The 20,351-nt window shown below is 37.5% G+C and overlaps 1 protein-coding gene and 1 long non-coding RNA gene across 2 annotated transcripts in view; one reads left to right on the top strand and one right to left on the bottom strand.

The window, feature by feature from the left end:
- Positions 1-20,351, top strand: part of gab2 (GRB2-associated binding protein 2) — a 74,777-nt gene that overhangs the window by 12,044 nt on the left and 42,382 nt on the right. The gene's annotated exons all lie outside the window — the stretch shown is intronic.
- LOC309507136 lies at positions 4,827-9,383 on the bottom strand. The gene is made up of 2 exons (XR_014209035.1): positions 6,828-9,383; positions 4,827-6,409 (listed from the first exon to the last, which is right to left on the bottom strand). It is a non-coding gene; the product is annotated as an uncharacterized lncRNA (long non-coding RNA).

Below are 20,351 nucleotides of genomic sequence, written 5' to 3'. Positions count from 1 at the left end.
TGATGATGCCACACTGGTATCGATTGATATCTGAAATGACCCTTATAACCTCCATATCACTTCCCAGAAAATTGTTTATTGAAATTGACATAAAATTCCCAATGTTCTCTGTGTCCTAATGCTCCAGTGCTCAAGGGGTTTGTCCAGATCTATTAGTCGATTATGCTTGGAGATGATGAGCAGTTATTATGGAAATTGATCATTAAAACGGTCATCTGTTTTTGACATTTGAGGGCACCCGCACAGGTGATGTCATCGTATTAAGGATGACGCATGCGATTGGATGAGCTCCTGTTCGGTCACATGACACACGGAGGGCCATGTTTGATTAAAAGTGCTCTGTGCTGCTTGGTCATAATTGGAGAGGGGAAGCACTGGCTTTGTAGCACATCTACTTTAGACGCGGTTCCAGGACAAAGCATTCTCTTCCTAAAGCTACTTATCACAGGCTTGCATGAAATATAACCCCCACAAGCAAATGACTTCAGCGTGATCAAATCTAAAAAGGTTGTAAGCACAACTAGGGAAGGACTTGCGTTTGAAAGCGTTTTTCATATCTGTGGTGCAAGATAAATAGGTTAAAAAAATGTCCTATCTATTCTTCCTCTTCCAAAAGTAAAAAAGCCCATTTATTTTCTCCATAGACAAGCTGATTTTTAGAGAAAATGTATAAACCTTTCAAGACACAGGGTGATTTTGAAAATTTAGACCATGCGCTTAGATCGCTAAAATAGAGCTCCTAATCTTGAAAATGTAAAAGTTACTTGCACGCACCTTTAAAACATCTAATATGTTAGCAGCGTGTGCAGTGCCTTGCAGATTTGATGTGTAAATGTGTGCCCGTGTAAAAACAAAGCACCCTGTGAAACTCCCCACCGATTCTGTTAAATCATTATCACCCACCATTGAAATGCAGAGGCAGCCTGTTGCATTTCTCCCTGTGTGGATCAGTTCACACACTCCTGATGGACTGGTTAATCATTCTTGTTGTCTGTGAGCAACCTGAATTTCAAACATCTTTATCTGCATCAAGAATCAAGCCAAAATGGGGTGTGAAGTTCTTCAAATGTTTGATGCTTGCTGTTGCACCACTGCTGCTGCATAATGTATTTTGATTGCACTTAAAGGCAGGGTAGGTTAGCCTGGTAATACCAAACTCTGCTACTTCACTTTGCTTCGTATACAGAGTCTGGAAGGGCATAATAGAGAAGTGTTTTCTCTCGCGCGGGGGGGCGCTTGTCTGAAGTTTAAAATCATTGGTTACCCGTAAGCCAATCACATAACGTTTGGTTATGGCGTGTGTTATGCGCATGCTCAGCCGCATCTAACTTCCACTGTAAACACACGTATGATGCGAAAACAAAAACCATCGAGCGAAACACCGGAGTGAACATGGCTGTGAACGACTTTTGCAGATTATGTGAAGTAAATCTATGCATCCACGGTACAATCAGCGTCTACGTCACGGCTCTCAGCCCGCCCTCTGTTCGTTGATTGGCCCGGCTGTTTTCAGGCCGGAGGAAAACGGAAAGCTATGACGCTGTCTCAGACTGAGTACAGAAGCGAAATGAAATTGAGCGGAAGTACGAAGTCTGACGTAGTCAGGCTAAGGGTAGGTAGGATTTTTCTAAAAAAAAAACATTCCAAATTTGTTTAAAATGTCTTTATATACCAATACATAATTAAAATGTAAGTACTCTGAAAAAGAGAGTATAAAAATCGAGTGTCTGTAGACCTCTCACGACTGTTGTAAACACAGCTCATTATTTCCATTCACTCCACCCCCTCCCTTCTGAGCTCCTTCCAAAGCCACGCCCCCAAAACACATGAACGCCCGAGTGGAGAGGAAGGAGCGCAGTGCATGCAGTGACATCATGTCAGAATCACATGTAATAAAATACCTAACTTTATCACTATAAATATAAACAAATAAGATGGCTTTTACTACTCACTATCAAGCTAGCATATCGATACTGGTAAAGTTTAAAATATATTTTGTTTGATTCGGTAACGAGCTATATTTATAGGTAACGAGCTATATTTATAAGGCAAAGCTAAAAACAGGTTGCATTGATACACGTTTTTCCATTACCATCGGTTACACTGTGATGAAGGTGAATTTCGTGTAAGATTCATAACATATACGGTGTTTTGCATGTAAGAGTTTCCATGATGAAAACATTGTTGACTCTGATTAGGACTAACTTTACACTCCGGAGACAAGTACCGCATCGTCGGTTCGAGGACAGGTCCGGGGTCGAGGGCGAAGCAGAGGAGGTCGTTCAAGAGTGCAGGCAACCAGGGTCCGAGGAAGTAGTTTTTGCCTTGTTTGCCTTCGCTGATGCATTATGCAGGTGCTTTGAATTTTTGAATGCTCTTTCTCTGCCATAATTTTACTCTTCGTAGGTTTCGCGCCTCTCTTGCACTCCTCAAAGCAAACGGGTGCGCGCGCATATGGGAAGATCTTGTAGCAACAGGGGTGGTAGCCATGGTGGTCGCCCAAACCAATCAATTGTTTCATCCCGGATGGAAATAATGAGCTGTGTTTATTGCAGATTAAAATGTCTAAAGTCACTCGATTTTTATACTCTCTTTTTCAGAGCACTTACATTTTAATTATGTATTGGTATATAAAGACAGTTTAAACAAATTTGAAAACAAGTTTTTTTTATAAAAATCCTACCTACCCTACCTTTAACATGTAATATATGAAGCTTTATGTATGGCAGCTAATGCCACAAAATGGAGCTCTAATCGATGACATTTAAAATATCAAAGTTGAAAACAAGAAGCCAAAAAAAAAAAAAAAAAACAGACTGATATTTGACAGAAGTGCTGTATGTTCTTTCATATAATACTATTTTATTGCCTTATACCACACTTATGTTGTTTTTGTCAGCTTTTTGAACAGTGTTTAGTTGAATATTAAAGAATTAGGAAAAAGGCAAATGCAGCAATTTGTTCATATGGTCCTAAAGTTAGGAGTTAGTAAGATTTTTTAATATATGTGAAAACGATATATAGATGGAGTAGATTGAGTCCATCAACACCCCAAAAGCTTTACAGTCCTATACCACTTCATGGGTCGACATTTCATAGGCAGTTTTGATTTATATGTAGTTTACTGTTTGATAATCATGGTAGATTACATGTGCGTAAATGCTTCTATCGCTTGTTTCTGCTTCTTCGTCGCATGTTTTTGAAGACGCGTAATAGCGCCCCCTGCCTTATAACAGTGAAAACATGGATTGGCTGAAAAAACGTCTCGTCAAAGTCGAGGAAACGTGTCATAAGTGATGGAAAGTCTCATCAGTGGCGGCGAAAGATTAAACAAAGGGCCAAGGATATGGAACACAACCGTGATTATTGTAAGCATCTTTCCTCAACTTTCAATGCGCATCAAAGGTGTGCTTGGTTGCAACATCTCCTATTGCACAACATGCGGTTTAAACCAGCATGTACAGGTCAGCCTGGTTTGTTTATGTGACTGAGGATGTGGTCCACTGTAACAGTTAAGCTCAACCTTTTAAAGTCTAAAGTGACAGGCTTGCGTCAGTCGACTGTTCTTTCGGCAATTAACGTACGATACAATCTGCATCGGATGAAGTCAACCTGACAAACGAGAGAGATTTCAGGCGGCTGTTGTATGCACATCTTGTCCTCATTAGAAAGCTGTCATGCTTTGAGTCGAACCCAACTGAAGTGTGCCCTGCTGATTCTAGTTCAGCTTTCAAACACAAAAACAGCACAGATGGCAGAGAGCAGAGGAAGTGACACAAAGAGTTCTGATGAGCCAGAATGCTTTGCTGTCACTCAACACTCTCATGCATGGCTTTATGAATTGATCAGGGCGCGCATTCAACCCCAGCTTTAGAGTTTCAACTCCTTTTTCGAATTCGAGTGGGAGTCGACTAAATGCGTTTGATTGGATCTAGCTATCAGCATCCAATGGCTTCATTCAGAGGTGACGCATGTGTCTTTTGCTCATCAGGGCTCAATGTTTGATATGGTTGCTGGCGCTCTGCGACTTGTCGAAGAGACTATTGACCAGATGAATGCAGAAGGTTGCAGTTGCAGCTCGGCTCATCAAGCAGAATAAGACTAATCAGCTTAAACGGTCCTCTGTCTTTAATCTGTCAGTCTTTCGCTTCTCGTCTCGCTCTCTTTTTCATCTGCACTTCTGTCCTTCCCTCTTTGCAAGAGCTATGAGATTCTCTTTCAGTAAGTTAATGCAAGCACTCTTCATTTAGTCTGCTTATCCCAAACGTCATGACGCAGTAGAACGCAAGAGCCAGAAACGCCCTTTTTTTAACAAAATGTTTATTAATATATTTATTTAATACATTAAAAATGCTTACAAGTTGAAACCAACTGTTCAACATGATTTTACATTCGGAATAAAAATGTATTGAATTTTGTAGGAGTGTGATGGGGGTTAATTATGTAGAATGTAATCTTTTTATTTTTATTTTTATTTTATTTTTTTGTTAAAAAAAAAAACCCAAATACCAATATATATATATATATATATATATATATATATATATATATATATATATATATATATATATATATGTCCAAAGTAAGACACATTAAGACAATGTCCAAAGACAAGAACAGGTATTGTTCGAAACTCATGTATAACTTTGAGGAAAAGTTTTGATCCACTTCAAATGTTTACTACTGTAGATAATATATATGTACCAAAACTTTGGAAAGTACATTGACTAATTAGTTTGTGAAAAAATTTGTTACATGGTAAAACCCCCGATAATTCATGATGTGTGAAAAAAAGTATTTTATGTCAATTTTTTTAAACGTAAAAAAAAATTTATTATTAATGTTTACACGCATCTATTTAAGATGTAAAAAAAAAAAATATATATATATATATATATATAATTACTTGTCACTAAGCAACATGAATACAAAGAGAACATTTCTAAAAGCTTGGTACATGCATTCAAACAGAATTTTTAATAGATTTTTTTTTCTCCTTTTTTACACTCGCTGGCTTATTGACCCAGATAGGAAAACTTGGCCTTTGGCTTTGCAAGTCAGGATGCACATACATGCATTACATTGCCAAATTAATGTGAACACCTGCTTTCAGTTAATGCTTTCGGCTATTTCAGTTACATCCATTTCTAACAGGTGCATGAAATCAAATGGTGCAGCTACTGCAAACTCCTTAGTCAAGCGTTCAGACTTGGACGGGGTGCACCAAAGTGACACTCATAGGATGCCACCTTTCCAAACAAATCAGACCTTCCGTGGTCAACCGCAAGTTCTGTTATTGTGAAATGGAAATGTCTAGAAGCAACAGCTCGACCACAGGACCGCTGTGTGCGTAAAAATCAACACTCACTACTGAGTTCCAGACGGCATAGATTTGTTTGCATAGATGAGCTGGGTTTCCATGGCTGATCTGCTGCAAGCAGGACTTCCTGCTCTTAAACCAGCCTAAACTGGTTTTCTGGACTCCCAACCTGGTTACGATGGTTTGTTTTGCTAGTTTTAGAGGGATTTTGGGGACTAGCTGACAATAACAAACCAACTGAGTCTGGTTTTAGGCTGCCCCCCCTTATCAGTAGGGCTCACATTACCATGCATAATATGAAGCTTTGGCGGGAATGGTGTAAAGTGCGCCGCCATTGGACTCTAGGGAAGCGGAAAGGCATTCTCTGGTGCAATGAATCACGCTTCACCATCTTGTAGTCTGATGGATGAATATTGTTTGAGCGCATGCCAGGAGAAAGCTATGCCTTCTTGAACGCCTTCAGTTTGGCCTAGACCCCATTATTCCAGTGAAGACTAATCTTAAAGTGCCCATATTATGCTTGGGCTCTGCTAGAATGCATTTACATGATTTAAAGTTCATAAAACACATTTTTATCATACCTTACATTTCCACAGCACTTCTTTTCACCCTCTGCCTGAATCACTCGCTTTTAGTTCCTGCCTCTTTAAAGCCCACCTTTCTGAAAAGCACAGTCTTCTCTGATTGGTCAGATGGCCCAGTCTGTTGTGATTGGTTTACTCTGCTCTGATTGGTCAGATGGCTCAGTCTGTTGTGATTGTTTTACTCTGCTCTGATTGGTCAGATGGCCCTGTCTGTTGTGATTGTTTTACTCTGCTCTGATTGGTTAGATGGCCCAGTCTGTTGTGATTGGTTTACTCTGCTCTGATTGGTCAGATGACCCAGTCTGTTGTGATTGGTCTACTCTGCTCTGATTGGTCAGATGGCCCAGTGTGTTGTGATTGGTTTACTCTGCTCTGATTGGTCAGATGGCCCAGTCTGTTGTGATTGGTTTACTCTGATCTGATTGGTCAGATGGCTCAGTCTGTTGTGATTGTTTTACTCTGCTCTGATTGGTCAGATGGCCCTGTCTGTTGTGATTGGTCTACTCTGCTCTGATTGGTCAGATGGCCCAGTGTGTTGTGATTGGTTTACTCTGCTCTGATTGGTCAGATGGCCCAGTCTGTTGTGATTGGTTTACTCTGATCTGATTGGTCAGATGGCTCAGTCTGTTGTGATTGTTTTACTCTGCTCTGATTGGTCAGATGGCCCTGTCTGTTGTGATTGTTTTACTCTGCTCTGATTGGTTAGATGGCCCAGTCTGTTGTGATTGGTTTACTCTGCTCTGATTGGTCAGATGACCCAGTCTGTTGTGATTGGTCTACTCTGCTCTGATTGGTCAGATGGCCCAGTGTGTTGTGATTGGTTTACTCTGCTCTGATTGGTCAGATGGCCCAGTCTGTTGTGATTGGTGGGTCTACTCTGCTCTGATTGGTCAGATGGCCCAGTCTGTTGTGAATTGTCTAACGCTTAGAGCGTGTGTTCATAATGTAATGCCTCTATAATCAAGTTAAATCTCCTGAGTCTTCTATAAACAGTAGCTATTATATCTGGCTTCGTTATTGGAAGTTTATACGTTTTCTTCGCCTCACAGCAAGCTAAAGCAGCCAGTAGACTAGCATTATGTAAATGTGTAACATGGTAACATAGCTGGCAGGACTACAAACAAGGTGTTTCAAGCAAGTATTTTTGTTATGAACTCCCTTTGGCGAGGGTTTCGTGTTTTGCAAATTTGCAGATTGTTTACATGTACAGCTATATTACACACTAAAGGAAAGGTAAAATAAAAAAAGGTGCCCTTTAAAGTTGTATCACGTCGTTCTAAACCCAAACGACTTCAGTTTGTCTATGAAACATAGACATAAATATCATTAAGATATTTGTAACGAAATCTTTTCTGTCCGCCATTTGAAAGTCCATTCCAGCACAACTTTCACAGAGATTGTAAAAGTAATCCATATGAGTCGAGCGGCTTAATAAAAGTCTTCTGAGACACGATAATATTATATGATAAACAGATTTAATTTATGCATTTTTTTTTCCCATATATAAACATTAATCAACGCACACACATAGAGCCATCAAATATGATAAACAGAAGCCCTACTGTACTTGCTTGGTACACCAACAGTGAGCCGAAGTTAAAGCCTTGACCTGTTTGTTGGTATCTACTGTGATATATGTTGTTGATATCCTTATGAGGTGCTTATGAGCAAACGTCTGAGTGTGTGAGGTTAGGGAGTTTTATCTCTACATGGTACGCAACACAGCTGCTGAACCTTAAACATTTCTGCTTTGACTATTAGGGAACTAGAGAGTTTTAATCTGAATGGCAGTGAAACTCTCAAGCATTAACTTTAGAATCCTGACATCTTCAGACAAATGTTTAACTTCCTCTTTGCTTCTCCGGCTATATGTGGGACAGGGAGGCCTGTTCCCACATTGTATTATTTTATTTCATTTCATTTTATGGAAAAAAGCTGCTTGGACATTCCTCCTAACATTTCTTTTTGTGCTTTTTGGAAGAAAGTCAGTCTTTGGGTTAAGAATTACATTGACATTGGGTGTCAATGTCATAAATGATGACATAATTTTCATTTTCGGACGAACTATTCCTTAAACAGGTTTGCGAACCACATACACCTTTTTAATTTCAAGCACTGCACTGAATTCTTAATTTTTTCCCACCAAAATTAAAGTTTACATTTAGCCGTTTTTGGACTTTGCGATCCAAACTTTTTACATATTGTGCCTTTAATAATCAACACTAAAAAAACAAAGTTGTATATAAACATTTATATTGCACATAAAGCAGTTTTTATACCAAATTCTTAATGAAATAAGGATGTTTCTACTCCATTTTGTTGTTGAAATATAAACATTTAAATGGTGGCTGTAATAACTTGTTTTCGTGACAGATTTATTGGTACACTATATAAAGACAACAGGTTAAGTTCAAATAGAATGTATATGTAATATAGTGCATATACTTATTAAAATGCCCTTGTCTAGAGTTATTTTTTATAGCTTACTATAGACAATGAATGGCTTTTCGGATGTACACGTAACATTATGTGACGTTGTTTACAAGAGATGTTTTATTGACGTCTTATGTTTTATCGATGCATGTGTACATTAACTTTCAGGACAATATGTAAATGATGAGCCATCTTTAGACCGTACAGTCACACGCCGAGACATTGCTGAGTTTATTTTAACGACTTTCCAGTGTCATAAACTGATGTCACTTGTGTAAACACAGAGATGTGACACCTGCTCAGCATGCAGGAACTAGCCTGAATCAGTCACATCCAGCTGTATGTGTGTGCGTGTGCGTGTGTGTGTGTGTGTGTGCGTGTGTGTGTGTGTGTGTGCGTGTGTGTGTGTGTGTGTGTGTGTGGTTGCCTGTAGAGTAAATGTCTGTGGTGTGCATGCAAAACATCTACTAGACATGTCTGTTAAAACAAGTGTGAAGGGGAAAGTCCAGTACAACAGATTTTAGCCACAAATCAATGCTTGTTCCTCGTATGAAAAAAAAAAACAAGGAAAAAGGATGAGGAAAAACATCTACACAATGAAAAGGCAAGACTAACTGCCTGCTGCCTCCGAAAAGCAGTTTGTTCTAAAGCAACTGTCACATGACTTTTGCAAAAAGGGAATCCCAGAATGCATTTTGACAAGCTCGGAGAAAACTTAAATCCAAGATGGCGGGTCAAGTCAAGAGAAACGCTGATTATGAATCAAATTAAAGCAACACCAAATAACTTTTCCTCTTCGGTCGCCCTACAGGTTGGTAGTGGAATTGTTCATTATCGCTGTCGTAAATAATTTAGCCTACCGCAGCCTACCGTCGCACGCACGCTCGTTGTTTATCCAGCACCGGCTTTGGAATGAACGATATGATAAAAGTATGATGTATTGCGACATCAGAAACAAAGAAAAACAAAATAATGACTATTGTAACGCTTGCCGTAAAGCAAGTCAAATTTGTAGTTTCTTATGTTTCATTCGAACTACAGAAACGCTACCCTAATGTAAATGTAAATGTACCCGTTCTGGCAAACTTGCATAGTGCGGTTATAGCAGATATAGGGCCACAAAGCGAATGCAGAAGTGCCTTTCACCCCGTTACGACTTGATGAACCTCTGATACGATTTTGGAAACATTATTTTAAGGTAAAAAATAATCTTTAGTGTTGCTTTAAAGACTTTTAATGCTGAAAAGTATCACTAAAAAGGTTCAGTGTTATTAAATAGTAGTTGACTTACGTAACGTAACATTGTTTTTTATACCATTGTTAGCTTAGCAACATGCTAACATCAGACCCTATTGGAATCAATTGTGAGTCAAGTGTGCAGAGCTGTTCAGCTGTTGCCTATGCAGAGCTTATATTATTCATTTATTTTGTTCGGTAAACAGTTACAATGGTCGGTATTGTAAAAACGTTTGCGTAAGAGCGATAATATAGACACATAGTCATTAAACTTCCTGTTTGTGGGTGTCAGGTGTGACATTATACAATGCATTAATACAGTAGGCTACAGGACAGCTTATCAGGCAGTGTGATTTGTGTTAATTCACACTTAACTGTAGTGTTCACACTTCTGAGGGATGCATTATCACTGGCCTCAGAAATGCTCCTGGTGATATTTTAAAAATGCTTTTAACAGCCTTGCATAATGTAGACAGACATAAAGTGCATGTTTCCTCTTTCTTCAAGAAATACTACGTGGGAGTTTGGTGTTTGTTTTAGTGACACGAGAACCTTTTGCTTTTCTCTTGAAACTTTTTTTAACTCCCTCTTTCCCTAGAAGTGAGAATCCAGGCAGAGGTGAACCTATTTTTGATCTGGTTCTTCACAGTTAGTTGATGTGGTAATGATGATGGTGAAACTCTGGCAGTCTTATGCTGCTATTTATGTTATTTACATAGAAGTGTTGTGAAAGAAACATTTGTTCGTGCTTACCTAGTATTGTTTTTATTTTCCCGGTAGAGATTCTCAGCTTGATAAAATATGATTTTGAATAAACCAGTGTTGTAATTGTTATTAATACCAAAAACCTTTACAAATAGTTTTCTTCAAATAAAGATGGAATAAAATAAAATGCAAATATATGACGAAAAAAAGTTGCCATGACAACTAACTGAAAAAAATTTGTTTAAGGTTAAATACTAAAATGACTAAAACCCCAAAAAATGAAATAAAAAAATAAATTGATATTAAAAAAAATAAAAAATAAAAACCCATAACAAAATTATTAAAACTTAGAATTAAACTGAAAATCCATGAAAGCTAATTTAAAATACTAATAAATACAATACAATAATAGTATATAGTGCATAAAAATACAAAAACAAATGTAATACCCCATTTATATTATTTAAATGTCAGTGATTTTTATGATATTTGAAATGAAAATTAAGATTTTTTTTTTATTATTAATTGATTGATTTGTTTGTTTGTTTAACTGGCTGATATAATTTTATATGAAAATACATATATTGAATATGTATTTAGTTTTACTGCTAATGCCTGGCAGAGTATGTTTCTGACATAAAAGCATATTTGAAAATCCCATTTTAATTTATTTGTGAATTTGTTTATTTCTTATGAATCTCTCTACATCTATTTGTGGTTGACAATCACATTGGAATTACGATACAGTTTCTAACCCCATACAAATTCATGCATCCATCTGTGTCTGCTATTTCTTTAACACATCTCTCTTTCTTTTTCTGTCTCTCATTCCTGGAATGTGTGTTGTCATGTGACCCTGTTATCGATTAACCGTTGCCTCTGTGGTCACAGAGATTCGCTTGCTGCATGTCAGATGAACATTTTAAGGAATTATGAGTGAACTTCAGTCATTTAAACTGATTTTGTTTCATAAATGATTCTGAACAGAGTATATGGAGAGGAAAATGAGACGGAAACATATGCAATATTGGAGTCAATAGGATTTACCCATGTGACCCACATAAAAGCAGCTGCTCGCTCCGAAGTTTACCTGTCCAAACCGCCACTGTCTGCTTTAAAACAAAGCCCCCAACCGCCCTGTGTGCTACTGAGACCTGACCTTTATAAGTAGAGTCGAGATGAGTGACGCAGCTCAACGGACATGTGTTTGCTCAGCTGTGAGTGTGTGTGTGTATGTTTGCCTGTATGTATGGAGCAAGTACTACAGGTGGGACACTTCAGGTAGATTATTTCCCTTTAATAAGATGAAATGATGTTGATGACTATACTCTTTATGGTGCTCTTTGTTTGTCATGCAAAAATACATGACAAAATGTGATGTAACAAAAATGTCCTAAATATTTTTCAACCAAAAATGCATGTAATAATAATAATAATAATTATTATTATTATTATAATTTTAATTATTGTTTATAATAAAATAAAAAAGTAAATAAAAATGGCAAATGCGATTTTAAAAAAATATATACAGATTTGCTGTGCTTGTTTGTTGGGCTGCAAAATGTGGCCAACATTTTTTGTCTATATCAATATAGTTATATAAAAAAAATGATAATAATAATAATAATAATAATAATTAGAACTTAAAAAATCAAATTGCGTATTTTTTCCCCCTGAAAAAATAGTGATTGTGATTTACAATGTGATTAAAAAAAAAATCCAGTTTTGTTGTGCTTGTTTGTCGGGCTGCACAATTTGGACACAATTTTGTGATGATATCAATGTGGTTATAAAATAATAATAATAATTATTATAATTAGGACTTCACAATTTGGAGAATTTTTTTTTTTTTTTTTTTTCTGAAAATAAATTGTGATAGCAATTTAAAATGTGATTTAGAAAAAAATCCAGATTTGCTTAGCTTGTTTGTTGGCCAAAATTGTGTGATTATATCAATATGGCTACAAGATAATATTTATTTGTATTATTATTAAATAAAAACATAATTACTAAAAATAAATATTAAACTGTAACATTTTTAAATATAAAGTATTTAAAAAATAATAATAATATATTTTAGATTGCAGCTGTCAAATGACAATACAAATTAACATATTGTTATTAATAAATAATAATAGGAATGTATTAATCTATTGTTGTAAACACAATCACAAAACACTTTGTCGCCAACACAAACATTGTTGCATATGAACCCATATTTAATCCTCAGATATCATCAAAAATAAAGTACTATTTATCTTTTCATCACCCTCAGTGCACTTTTGATCTGCTCTTGATTTGTTTCCCATCCCGTGTGTTAGAGCTTCTCTTAGTTCCTCTTTAGATGACCCGAGTTTGTCTTGTTTGTTTGTTTCTCCTACAGTATTGTTTGGTTTCCCTATAAATAGAGTTTGTGTGAGTTGTCGGCTCAGAAAAGACAAAGGCTTTTGGTCAGAGAATAAACAAAAGCATCTAATTTTAGAGGGTGACTCTTTCAAAACAATTCAGATTTTCCCTTTTCTTTCGATGTTTCCTTTACACAAATCTGAAATAGATTTCGCTTGTTTTAACCTCGGTGTGGGGTTTATCGAGCATTTGGATGACTAAGAAATTATTTTGTAATGCATCCCACATAGAGAACCGATTTCATGATGAGGCTCATATTCCATCTAGTCTCATTAAGATGGCATGTGTGCCGAGGAGTGTCCAATCCATTATCCATAATGAACCTCTGGATTCATGCCATTACATTTCCCATTGACTGTCACCTTTAGTAACATGCCAAACATCAGTCATATGATCGCTATCATCATTCTTTATAATATAGCTTATTATAAGCTATCATCTGCTATAGAGCACATCAGTGACTGTCCACTATTTCAGTAGCCTTGGTTCCGGAAGTATTTTCCCAGTCGTTTTCTTCATAGGGCAGTTCTACCAAACACTACAACCTGATGTTCCTCATTAAACAGTAAATTCCATTTTTAGGACTGGATTCTGTGATCTTGTCCACTTTTTCCGTATTGTGGAAATCACAAGACCCTATACTTAAATGATTTCATGAATAAACTAAAGCATTGCAAATGACTTATAAGACTTAAAGACAATATTTTAACAATATTTTAAGTTTATTGCAAACTACTCAAATTAAGGCTGTCAAATAGATTAATTCCATCTAACATAAAAGTTTGTGTTTGTATAATATAATAAATGTATATATATGTATGTATTTATGTATGTACACTAACCTAAAGGATTATTAGGAACACCTGTTAAATTTCTCATTAATGCAATTATCTAATCAACCAGTCACATGGCAGTTGCTTCAATGCATTTAGGGGTGTGGTCCTGGTGAAGACAATCTCCTGAACTCCAAACTGAATGTCAGAATGGGAAAGAAAGGTGATTTAAGACATTTTGAGCGTGGCATGGTTGTTGGTGCCAGACGGGCCGGTCTGAGTATTTCACAATCTGCTCAGTTACTGGGATTTTCACGCACAACCATTTCTAGGGTTTACAAAGAATGGTGTGAAAAGGGAAAAAATCCCGTATGCGGCAGTCCTGTGGGCGAAAATGCCTCGTTGATGCTAGAGGTCAGAGGAGAATGGGCTGACTGATTCAAGCTGATAGAAGAGCAACTTTGACTGAAATAACCACTCGTTACAACCGAGGTATTCAGCAAAGCATTTGTGAAGCCACAACACGCACAACCTTGAGGCGGATGGGCTACAACAGCAGAAGACCCCACCGGGTACCACTCATCTCCACTACAAATAGGAAAATGAGGCTACAATTTGCACAAGCTCACCAAAATTGGACAGTTGAAGACTGGAAAAATGTTGCCTGGTCTGATGAGTCTCGATTTCTGTTGAGACATTCAGATGGTAGAGTCAGAATTTGGCGTAAACAGAATGAGAACATGGATCCATCATGCCTTGTTACCCCTGTGCAGGCTGGTGGTGGTGGTGTAATGGTGTGGGGGATGTTTTCTTGGCACACTTTAGGCCCCTTAGTGCCAATTGGGCATTGTTTAAATGCCACGACCTACGTGAGCATTGTTTCTGACCATGTCCATCCCTTTATGACCACCATGTACCCATCCTCTGATGGCTACTTCCAGCAGGATAATGCACCATGTCACAAAGCTCGAATCATTTCAAATTGGTTTCTTGAACATGACAATGAGTTCACTGTACTAAAATGGCCCCCACAGTCACCAGATCTCAACCCAATAGAGCATCTTTGGGATGTGGTGGAACGGGAGCTTCGTGCCCTGGATGTGCATCCCACAAATCTCCATCAACTGCAAGATGCTATCCTATCAATATGGGCCAACATTTCTAAAGAATGCTTTCAGCACCTTGTTGAATCAATGCCACGTAGAATTAAGGCAGTTCTGAAGGCGAAAGGTGGTCAAACACAGTATTAGTATGGTGTTCCTAATAATCCTTTAGGTGAGTGTAGAACATTTATGTCTGAAAACGTAGTCCTAACCCTATCCCACCCCTAAACCTAACCATAACCATAACTTATTCCTAAAATCAGAGGGAAATGATAGGTGAATAACACTGATGTAGAAGCACCTAACCCTGGTTATAAGCCTAAACCTGGCATAAACTGGAAACTTGTCCCTCAGATCTGATTGGTTGATTGGAATGTTGTTCCAGTTGATCCTGGAACATGTTATACTTGATGAAATCCAGTTCACCATTCCATCATTCCTCATGGTTCATGGGAGGTCAATGTTTAGCTCTCGCTTTCAAGGTAACAATGACTTGATCCAGGGAGGATCAAACAAACACATTCAATCACATGAGCGTTTACACTATGAAAGCAATCCGGTCTAATGCGTTTTCAACTACCTCTGGAAGTGATTGAAAGTGGACAAGCTCAAAACGTTTTAGACCCCGTTTACACCTGTATTTAGTGTCATCCACTAGTGTGATCCAATTGACCAAAACAAATCTTAATACCAGGTGTACACAAGGCCTAAGATGCTAAGATACAGTGACAGTGAATGGTGACCACGGCCGTCAAGCTTGCTTTTCAGTGAATTATAACTTAGATTTGGTCTGTTTTGTAACACAAAGATATTGTTTAGCTCTAGAAGACTTGGAATATAATGCATGTGCTGTAGTGTTTTTGTTGTCCTTTTTTTTGGAGCTTATCACTCCTGGGAACCATCACTTTAATAGTAGTGAAAAGAGCAGCAGCATGAATGAACATCCTTCAAAACGTCTCCTTTTGTATTTCACGGTAGAAGAAAATCATATGGGTTTGGAACAACATGAGGATTGAATAAATAATGACAGACATTCATTTTTGGATGAACTATCCCTTTAATATAAAAAAACACACAAAAAAAACCTAAGTTTTGTTTTGGTAACGGTTAAAAATGGAACAAATCTCAGTGCCTGTAAAGTACATAAAAAAGGCTCAACTAATCTGAGACCAGCAGTGACATATACAGTAGGGCTAAATGTGGTAGTTGTGAGCCAGCTGGGTCACGCAGACCTCCTTCAACTGATCTGGGCGTCGTTCCAAATCTCATTTAGTCATGTTACAGCCATGAGAGTGCCATAAATTCAAATGAGAAGAGGGTGAGATGCACTAAAGTGATTGCATCTCTCTGTCCACATCCCTGTTTTGCACTCACTTGCTCTCATGTAAAACAAATCAATCGGTTAGAAGGAACAAAACTGGGATGTAGAGTGTACAGAATTAATTTAACGGCAAGGAGCATGTCTTTGGGTGTATATGTGTGTCATCAGGCGAATGTTACGTCGTGTGGGTACATTGCGCCCTGTTGAGAATGGGTTTGGCCAGAGATGTTTTTGAGGGCGGAGCTTCTCAAACCACAAAAGCTGCCACACCAAAAACCACAAACAAGGATCTACTACGGATGTGTTCGAACAACAACAAAAGCCCATCACTAATCTACCAAGTCCAGTTAAACTGTCATTATTTAAGAAAGATTAACCTAGCTGAGGCATTTCTAGAAAATCCGACTAAAATTGATTTTAGCCGATCCATACAAATGACTGATTGAAGTGTAAGTGAAACGTGTTATGCTGCAGATACAGTAAACAACAGTATCCCAGTGAAGATCGTTTCTCTTCTGTCGTCATTTACTCATCCTCATTCCATTCGTTCCAAACTCGTTTGACCTTTTTATCTGTGAAACACAAAAGGATAAAATTTGAGGAATGTCCTAGCTGCTTTTTTCCCCATACATTTAAAAGGTGCTCTCTGACCAAAAAAAGCTACATAATTGTATCATAAAAAATACAATTACATTACAACTGTGTGAACTATATTTAATTTTTCTGAAGACATACTAATGGTTGCAAGAAACTTTGACGTCTACATGCTTGTCACTATGTTCTGTAATATTTAAATATTAATTGCAATTTAAAATAATTATACCACGACAAATGTGTTGCACCTGGAGTAAAATGCTATATTAAACTATATATAAAAATATATATATTTTAAAGAATATCACAGTATCAGAAAATAATGTGATCTATTCCCAATTACTCAAAAATTGTATATATTATATTGCATTTTAAAGTTCTCGTAATCAGACTACAGTTACTTTTTTTTATTGATTACATAACTACATTATTCACTCAATGGCAGTAAAGCATTCATCATTTATTGATTCTCCCAAATTCTTATTTTTTCATCATTTACATTTTCCTTTCTAAAAAAAAAACTGCATTGCTTATATACGTTTATATAAGATTTCTAGTTTTGTTGAATTCGACACACAGACCAGTCAGTGGCTAAAACTACATGGAAAACTGAGACTCACACAGCATTTGACCTCTGGATTTACAGAAATCATTTCACTTTAAGATGTGTTTTCACAGAATTGCAACATTGCATATCTAACCAGCTCCTGACGAACACAGTAATTATTATTTGAACCATTAAACCTTTATTGTGATGTCTTTGGAAGGCTTTTGTCTTTCAAACTAGTTTTAACACACTTCTCACATACTAAAATAATTTCAAATCAATATTTGATTTCCATTTTTTCCATTTATTTGGTAAGTCGCCATTTATGTCAGACTTACGCAGTTATACAGCCATTGTTGCAAAATAAACCATGCACATTATCCCTAGGGTGGTTGATGAAAATGTCCATTGTGAACTTGATCATTGTGTTATATTTTTGTAGCATGTGGTTACAGCAGAAGAATCAATTTACATTCAAAACAGGGAAATTCCCAACTACTAGGCATGAAGCACCTGTGTGTTTATACATGAGTGGAAACCCTTGTGTATATTTGCTGAGGAAGTGTGCATGTGTGTCTCATAAAATTTCATGGATCGTCAAACAGAAAATTAGCAAGCATGCATACAAGTGTAAAGTAATAAGTAAATCTTGTTTTCCCTTTTTTTAATTCTCCGAAATCACACGAGAGCGGAAAGTACTTCAGTTCTCAGATATTTACAACTAAACTGCATCTAAATCTGGAGGCTGTGTTAATTTCCTGTCAGCACATCCTCACTTCTGAGTGATCTGATAGCGGTCATATTCAGAGGATACAGCAGAAAATGAGTGGCAGACTGTGATGTTATAATGCTCATATTGTGGTATGCTATAAAAATACTATTTCTGTAGTATGCAGTGTGTTCACCGTACACAGTATGCAATTTGTCTGTTGGACAACCAACTAAAATTCCTAGTTTTCCTAATTTTTTTGGGTTACACTTTATTTTGAGGTGTCTTTTACATTGTAGTTATACATTTAAGTACTGAATAATATTGTGTTAGTGCACTAGGTAGTATGCAGTAAGCAGTGTGCCAGTGTTCTGTTCTGTGAGCGACAGGCCGAATGGAGTGAGAGGAGTGATGTGAAGGGTAGGTCAACAGCAGGCTTGAGAAAACACAGGATGTGTAGTGGGATCCATTTTCCGCTTCCTGTCGGACAGTGAGGCTGGATGCAGGACCGGGAAGAGCGGGGGTGTAGTGGTTAGTGGAAACAGTGTCCTTGGTTCCCTGGTTTGGTGGCGGAGGTGGCTCTCTCAGTGTGTGTGTGTGTGTGTTTGTGTGTGTGTTGATGGAAGAAAGAGAGCCTGTGGGATCCTGTGTGTCAGCAAGACCCACAGAAAGAGAGAGAGAGAGAGAGAGAGAGAGAGTGAGAGAGACAGTGAGTGAGAGAGAGAGAGAGAGAGAGAGAGAGAGAGAGAGAGAGAGAGAGAGAGAGAGAGAGAGAGAGTGAGAGAGACAGTGAGTGAGTGATATGGGGCGGAAGAAAATTTCTGGCATTGGGCCACAGAACCTCTTTCCATTATCCGGCTGTTTCTTTCTGTACTTGGTTCTGTCAGTGCCAAAATAACTCTCTACAGTGCACAACATCTATCTATCTATCTATCTATCTATCTATCTATCTATCTATCTATCTATCTATCGTAGACATTTAAAGGAATAGTTTACAAAAAAACATCATTATTTAATGTAGTTTTACATTATTATCATTTATACTACAGGGCTGTTGAATGCTTAAATCTGATTGGTTGACGAACGTTCTAAGGTGTGCAATTATTTTCAGAGAAACACATGGATAACATGTCCAAGTCACTTCGCCAAATGATTTCAGTTATTTCAGCGGTCCTTAAGCCTTCATCAGCTCCCGCTCTCTCTCCCACTCAAACACACACATACAGTACTACGGACACACACTCACACAGAAACAAGTTGTGAGCGCTGATCTGGTGATATTATCAGTAAAATTGTTTAGCAACATAAAAGCTACATGACATTTCTTATAGCAAGGTAATAACAGCGCTGTTCTTGAAGCAGATAAACTTACAGTTTCATAAATGTATATATATATATATATTTAACTGCATTAATAGCTGCATTAGTGTGCTATCCGTGGCTCAAGCCTCTGTTACTAGCTCTAAAATGTTTTGGAATCAGCAATGGAGGCGTCGGATGAGATGCGTAAGAACTTAGTCCTACACACGAGCGTTTCAAAGTCAAAAACCTGACAAATGTCTTGAAATACAACATCTGAACATTATCTTGAGGTGTGGCTACTGTAGTATAAGCATTATATATTTATATATTTATATTTTATTCCTCAATAAATCTTTAGACCTACAATGTTTTTCTGTTTTATGTGGTTACAGTAGAAGAGTCCATTTACATTCAAATCAGGGAAATCCCCTACTACTACTAATGAAGCACCTGTGTGTTTGTATGAGTGGGAATCCTTGTATTTGTATTAGCTGAGAACGTTTTGTGTGCATGTGTGGCACGTAATATTTCATGGATCATCAAACAATAGACTCAGTCGCAGGAGTGTGCATGCCTTTATTACTGGTGTCATAATGGAGGTTATGCAGTGTGTGTGTGTGTGTGTGTGTATCAGGTAAACCCTACGTTATCGGGACAAAATGTCCCCATAAAGATCCTAAATCCTTGCCCTTGTGGGGAAATGTTTTGGTTCACATGAGAAAACAGCTTATAAATCAAACTAAGTGATGTTTTTTGAAAATGTAAAAATGAGGACAGTTTTCTGTGATGGGTAGGTTTATGGGTAGTGTTAGTCTAAAGGGATAGAATATACAGTTTGTACAGTATAAAAACCATTATGTCTATGGAAAGTCAGCATAAAACATGAAAACACAACGTGTGAGTGTGTGTTTGTCTCCCCCTCAAAACTCGATCTGAGCAGGAAACTGTGTGGGAGTAGCACCTGTCTCAAATAAGCCACTCTCACACACACACACACACACACACACACACACACACACACACACACACACACACACACACACACACACACACACACACACACACACACACACACACACACACACACACACACACACACACACACACACACAAATAAATGAAACACACACCCACAGAAACACACTTACAGCCCAATCTTGGTTTTGATCAGTGACAACTAAGCACAAACTGAAGACTTTAACTGAAGTCACTTCAGCTTCATATTTTGAACAGTAGTTCAATATTTCTGTATTATTACTGAAATTAACAGTACTATGAGACAAGAAATTGCAATGTACTATAATGGAAAAAGAACATG

Source organism: Leuciscus leuciscus (assembly GCF_965113295.1).
Source record: "Leuciscus leuciscus genome assembly, chromosome: 9".
NCBI lineage: Eukaryota > Metazoa > Chordata > Actinopteri > Cypriniformes > Leuciscidae > Leuciscus > Leuciscus leuciscus.
Note: the sequence above shows the minus strand (reverse complement) of the source record. Positions and strands in the feature narration are given on the sequence as shown.